This window comes from Canis aureus, chromosome 38 (genome assembly GCF_053574225.1).
Source record: "Canis aureus isolate CA01 chromosome 38, VMU_Caureus_v.1.0, whole genome shotgun sequence".
NCBI lineage: Eukaryota > Metazoa > Chordata > Mammalia > Carnivora > Canidae > Canis > Canis aureus.
Window position 1 is genome coordinate 6,977,849 of NC_135648.1, and position 6,940 is coordinate 6,984,788.

Here is a 6,940-nt window from a genome sequence, read left to right on the forward strand (position 1 = left end):
TAAATGATTACATTTAAATAGCATTTTAGAAAAGGCAAAATTATGGTTGTAGAAAAGAGATGAGTGGTTTGGTAGGGAAGAGAAGATGAGGGAAGAGACCATTACAAAGGGACAAAAGGGAAATTTTGGGGTGATAGAAATGTGTTAACAGATGTTATGATTGTAGCAGTGGTTATTCAACTATCTACATTTGTCAAATCAAATTCCACACTCAATAGTGGTTCATATCTCAATAAAGCTGACAAGTTTTGGAGCTGGACTGCCTACACTTAATATCCTATTACTTATTATCTCTGTGCTTTGGTTTCCTTATCTATAAAATAAGGATAATACAGATTGAGTGTGTGTTTGAATATAGTACCAACCTTATAAAATGAGAATTCGATGAATAAAGACACACCATGGAATTAGAAGAATTCTTAGCAAATAGCAAGTGTCTAGTAAAGCTAGCTATTTTTAAGTACCTATCACATAATAGTGTATATGTTAGGCACTATTTTAATGTGGTAAGCACACTATTGTCTTAATTAGTACTTAATATATTTTAAGATGATACCAGCAAATATGGTAGACTGAGCCAATGTGAAAGACTTCATCTTGTTCCAAATACACAAAATTATGCAAACAAAAATATAAAATCAAGCAGTGCTAAGGCAATAAGAGAGACTGGAAAGAAAGAAGCCTAGGTGTCAGCAAAAGAAGGGAAACTCAAAATCCTAAGGGTGAGCTAAAGCCAACGTGACTCCTGAGGGTTTCTGAGCTATGTATAGTCATGGGGGCTAAAGTTTTATATATTTTTTAAAGATTTTTTTTTTTTTTTTATGATAGTCACATAGAGAGAGAGAGGAAGAGACATAGGCAGAGGGAGAAGCAGGCTCCATGCACCGGGAGCCCGACGTGGGATTCGATCCCGAGTCTCCAGGATCGCGCCCTGGGCCAAAGGCAGGCGCCAAACCGCTGCGCCACCCAGGGATCCCCTTTTTAAAGATTTTATTTGTTTATTCATGAGAGACACACAGAGAGAGGCAGAAACACAGGCAGAGGGAGAAGTAGGCTCCCCGCAGGGAGCCTGATGCAGGACTTGATTCCTGACTCGGTATCACAACCTGAGCCAAAGGCAGATGCTTAACTGCTGAGCCACCCAGGCATCCCAATGGAGCGGTGGGGGGGGGGGGGGGGGGGGGCTAGAGCTTTCATATGTGTGCAGAGAGGAAGGAGAGCCCAAATCACAGATCCTGTGAATGTGAGGAGCCAACGTGAAACACCTGCATAAAGCTAAGATAATAAAGTACAATTTGATCTATAAAATATGGGCTAGGGGCACCTAGGTGGCTCAGTGGTTTGGCGCCTGCCTTCGGCTCAGGGCATGATCCTGGGGTCCCGGGATGAGTCCCACATCGGGCTCCCTGCATGGAGCCTACTTCTCCTTCTGCCTGTATCTCTGCCTTTCTCTCTCTCTTTCATAAATAAATAAAATCTTTTAAAAATAAAATAAAATGTGGACTAGAAAAACTGCCTATTGCTTTACAAAAGTGGCAAAGTAATTTGTCATCTTCTGGCAACATGGGTAGAATGAGTCCTGTGAAAAATATTGGAAGACCAGGCCAATACCAAATGCTGGCTGTAGCCAAATTCATAGTCCACCTGTGCTATGAGGACCCGAAGTGAGGCTGCAGGACCTAAAGGCAGCATAACCCACAGAACTTGTTGGAAACAAGCACAAAGTCACCCTGGAGGGCAACATCAGCCAGACAGGGTACACTGGATCACCACTAAAAACACTTGCTGAGGACGCATTATGAAAAACTTACAAATCACAGGAAGAAACCAACCATCTAGAGGAAGGGTAAGCGGACGAAAAAATTGGGAGAGTCCTCACCCAAGAGTTAGGAATAATAGAATGACACAAAGCTTGACAATGAATATGGCTCATATATTCAAAGAGATAAAGGAAGCAAAACATAATACCCAAGAGAAAAAGGTTGATTTGGAAAAGAACTGATCAGAAATTCTAGGAACGGAATATATAGTCAACCTGGGATGTAGACTGAACAGTGACAAAATCTCTCATAACCCAGCATAAAGAGGTATATATATTCCATTTACAGGAAAGAAAAGTTTGGAGATGAAGACTGGGTGAGAAAGTTCAATACGACTTGATTGGGGAGTTCAGAAGTGGATAGAATAGGGGACATAATGTTTGAGGGGATAATGGCTATGAATTTTCAATATTTGAAGAAAGACATAAATCCTCAAATATAGAAAACATGAAGAAAACTACTAGGGGTAAATAATAATGAAATCAAACCTAGATCATGGGAATTACAGGAAAGCTTCAAGTTTACAATAGAGAAGGCAGATTGCTCACAAAGGAATGGCAACTAGACAGTGGCCAACCTCCCATCAGCAACAATTGAGACCAGAAATACACATGTTTTATGTATATGTGAATGTTCATACACGTATGTGTTGTAAGGACCAAGGGCAGGCTGCCCCAAGATGGGCCACCATGGCATATTGATTATTTTGATTAAAAGTTACCGAAGAGCCAGCCTGTGCAAGAAGGACGCCCAGAGCCTCCTCTGTCCCCCAGCAAGCAGGAAATCTATGTGAAAGTTCCCCTCCCTGGACCAGGAGGCAGAGAGACCTCCCCATCACCAGAGGTGGAAAATGCAGAGCCAAGAAGTCTGTACAAACAACCTTTGTTCCTTTTTACTGATTTATACTATCCCAGCCCAAATTCTGTTTAGAATTCCGTTCCTTACTAACTGAAGCTCCGCAAGTTTTGTTCGTCCGTTCAACTCTTCACAGATTTATTGTCTCTCTGTCTACAAAGTATAAAAACTGCCTACCTCGGTCATTTCCTTGGGTCTCAATTGCATTATTGGGTCTCTGTGTGCATGTAATAAACCTTTGGGTTTTTTTTTTCACCTCCTGTTAATCTGTCTCATGTAAATTTAATTCTTAGTCCAATCGGAGGACCTTGGACATAGAAAAGAATTCTCTGTTCCCTTCAGTCTATGTGAATACATTGCCAGATCTTACTGGTACAATGCGGAGCTTATGTCCTTGTCAAAGGTGCTGAGAGTTGCACAAGGCCCGTCAAGGGTTAAATTTGTCATCTGCAGCGAGGTGACGGGATGGGGGAGGGCAGCACAGGGTCTTCTAAGGAGACTTGAGCAACACACAGGGTCTTCCCTGCCTGACTTAGTGACTGTATCACAAAAAAGCCTCAGCAAGTAATAGAAAAGTTGTTACCATTTAGTGTCTGATGCCAAAGAGCAGCAAAAAGCAACCATTGTAATTTGGTGTTTAAGACCAAATTGTCAGCACCGTGAGAGATAAAGCATAACCTACAACAATAATCAAAAGGAAATAAAAACATGTTTAAAAGCAACTTACCTAAAAAAAAAAAAAAAAAAAAAAAAAGCAACTCACCTACTTTCATCCTTTTGCTTTTTTTTTGTTGTTGTTGTTGCTTTTATTCGTTGTTTGGTTCTGAAAGTACTGGAAGTTTTTCAGTAGATGATAAATACATGAAACTTGGCCGAGGCCACACCGAGCCCTCAAATAAGCTGACGTGGAAGTGTTCTAGTTTGTGTGTCTTACGGGGTGGGACATGTTTGAGTTGGGGGAAGGTCAGTTATACTGTGCATTCCACAAACCCGGTGGCGGTTAAAGTTGTCCAGATTAGAATCGTCTAAGGGTCTTTTAGGAAATTCTAAGGGCAGACCACTTACATCACAATCTCTATGGGTGGAATGTGAGCATCAGTTATGTTTGAAGCTGCCCAGGTGATCCATGGGGCCGGCAGGTTTGGGGACCAGCGCCCCAAGGGAGTGGGAAGAGACTTAGTAATTTGGTGTACATGAAGCTAGTGCCAAGACATCTTGTGCATGTTTTTTCAAACCGGTTTTTTGCTTTTTACTTTCTGAGCCTTCCCCCCCAAACTTGCTCCGAGCTTAAAAAGCTTAAATATCAAAAGTTTAAGAATAAAGCCTAACAGTCCCACTGTCGTTTATTGCTCTTTACTCCTCTGAAGACCATCTCCCAATTCATACATTTCCAAACCAAGTGACGTCCCCAACCCCCATCTACCTGGCTCACCTGTTGCCTGTATTGCAGATTAACGGTTATCTGTTGGCTCTCTGAAGAAAATACTGGTTCTTTGTGACAACAGTGTTGGGAGTTAAAGAGGCCTTTGTATCTTTTAATTCAGGGGGCTCAAGGGGAGGGAGGGAGGAGAGAGAAGGAGAGAGAGAAAACAAAGAGGAAGTGAGAGACCTAGCTTATAGTCGATTTGGTGAATGTGTTTCTGCCACCTAATGGATTTTTTAGGATGTGCTGTGCAAAAGTACCAGAGTGTGGTAGAAATCTACTTAATTTACAAAACTCTTGGGAGCATCACCAACTTCACACTCTGTAGGTAGACATGGATGTTTTGCCAGGGACCTTTCAGAAGGCCAAGTAGTTCCACAACATGCTTTTTACCTCCATTTAATTCTTATGAGCCCCTCTACTTTTTCTTAAAACCCCCAAATCCAGTTTATCAAGGGCTGTGCCTAACTATATAATTAACAGACTATATAATCTCCCTAACCTTTCAGTATTGGAGTACCCCAAGGCTCAGTGATCCGATCTCTTCTGTTTTTATCTATTCATTGACGACCTTTTTAGGACCCTAATGGCTTCAAGTACTATCTACACACAGACATATAACCAACAGTGTTATCTCCAGGTCAGACTTTCCCATGGACCTCAGATTCATAGCTCCTCCTGTCTACTCAATGTCACCTCTTGGTTGTCTAACAGCTCAGTCCTGACATGCCTAAATCTTCGCTCACGCTTCCAGCGCACTCTCCTTCCTGCACACCCTACCTAGACACACACTCGAATCTCTTCCGCTGGCAGTCTTTCCATTTCAATAAATGGCAATTCTATTCTTCCAGTTGTTCAGACCAGAAACCTTGGAGGCATTCCTGATTCTTTTCTTCTAATTACACCTCTCATTACATCGTCAGGAAATGCTCCTGGATATTTCTGGACTCCTCCTACCACCCCTCCACATTGACCTGAGCCATCATCTCTCACCTGGATAGTTGCCCTGGATCCTAACTAGCCTTCCATGGTCTATATTCAAAAGGCAGCCAGGGTTGTTGAATCCTAAATCAGATCCTGTCACTCCTCTGCTGAAAACCCTCCGGGGGTGGGGGTGGGGGGCCGCTCACATGGCACCCAAGGGAGAAGCCCGCATCCTTACAATAGCCTTTGAGGCTGTAGCTCTGGCCCCCAATACTTTCTGATCTCATGTTGTGCCTATCACTTCCACACACTGTTGTTCCCTGAGCATACACTCTCCCTGCTGGGACCTTGTGCCTGCAGGTCCCAGGACTAGCCTTTCCTCCCCTGGACTTTGTCCCCTCACTTCCTTCGGAGCTTCCGTGCAGATGGTCTGCTCTGAGCTCTTGTCTCTGGAAGCCCCTTCCCCTTCCCTTCACCACCGCCACCACCACTCAACAATCTACCTGTGTTTTCCCCTTCGCCCTCATCATTGAACATACTCTGTATTTTGCTTGTGTCCCTCTCTCCCTCCCCCCAGCCTGTCCTCTGGGCCAGAGTGGGAGGGGCTTTCCCTGTGTGCTTCCTGCAGTATCTCCTGCTCCTGTGTACCTGAGACGTGGCTGGAACTCAGTATTTGTTTAATAAATGAGCCATATGTTTAGATCATTGGAACAGGTGGGGGCAGGCATTATGTCAACGATTGGAAAAATAGAGAACAGACTTGTAACTGGCTTTATATCTGATGCTGAAATGGCTGCCTTTTGATATTTTTCTCCTTCTGTTTACACATTATTTCCTTAACTCCTTCGCTCAAACACAGCACTGTCATCCATACCGACAAATTAAGGCACTAGCTCTACATCCCGGCATTTGACTTCAGGAAGACATCATACCTAAAACTTCCTGGAGTTCTTTCGGTTTTCACTAATCAAAACATGGCTTCAAATGAACCAGGTTAGAATGAAGTGAAGCAGCAGCGCTGGGTAGGTCGGGCCCAGCTTCCGGAGGGGGGTCTAAAGGCCGAGCCTCTGGGAAGGCAGCGATGAGACACCAAAGCCCCACCTGGCAGAGAACCATGAGCTCCGGGTGCCTGCAGCCCATTACCCCTGAGGAACATATGTATCCTGAATATATGTATCAGGAAACCACTGCTCCCCGTGAGAACTACGGACAGAATGTCACCCGGCAGGATCTTTGTATCTTTATTTTCAGTGTTGAGCCCTTTCCCCGCACCCAATCACTGTGGACAGAGCGACATTACTGACAGGCCTGCACTACCAGGGCATTTCTCAACTTTTTCTACTTAGTGGTAGATGATATAGGGAATGCCCCGACAATCTGGAAAGGACCAGCCGGAGCTCCAGCCACCTTAGGCTCTGCCCTGCTGAGAAGCTGAGTTGGCTGGGAACAGTAGCTTGAAGCAAACTACTTGGGAAGCTCTAGAGAATAAAGCCCAAGGGGCACCTGGCTGGGGCCAGGGGCAGTTCCAGCCCCCCGTTGCAAGAAGAGATCACTTAAATAAAACTTAACAAAAAAACTTTTTTAGAGAATAAAACTCAAATTACCGGTGAACATTTTCTCTGGGGAGCCCACTCAGAATGCCAAATGAACTCACACCTACCTCGAGCACATCAAAGGCTTTAGATGTAGTGAATTGCATTTAAGTGATAGCTCTGGCCTTTTGGATAAGTGAGCTTTTGTTCTATAATTCAGAGGAGACTCCCCTTAATTTAGTCACTTTAGTTTACTACTAAAACGTTTCTAAAAACAAAAATGTAAGGGCACCTGGGTGGCTCCGTTGGTTAAGTGTCTGCCTTTGGATCAGGTCATGATCCCAGTCCTTGAATGGAGCCTCAAGTCAATCCCCCCTTCTTGTGCT

General features: G+C 43.9%; 1 protein-coding gene across 11 annotated transcripts in view; it reads right to left on the bottom strand.

Moving 5' to 3' along the window:
* FAM177B (family with sequence similarity 177 member B) overlaps positions 1 to 3,717 on the bottom strand; it is a 58,761-nt gene extending 55,044 nt beyond the window's left edge. For 3 of the 11 annotated variants that reach the window (XR_013374282.1, XR_013374281.1, XR_013374283.1), the window contains exon 1: positions 3,443 to 3,717. The gene's annotated coding sequence lies outside the window, so the exon portion shown is untranslated. The remainder of the gene's footprint in view (positions 1 to 3,442) is intronic. The other 8 variants (XR_013374287.1, XM_077887235.1, XM_077887233.1 and 5 more) reach the window with 4 other exon arrangements.
* Positions 3,718 to 6,940: the final 3,223 nt, after the last annotated feature.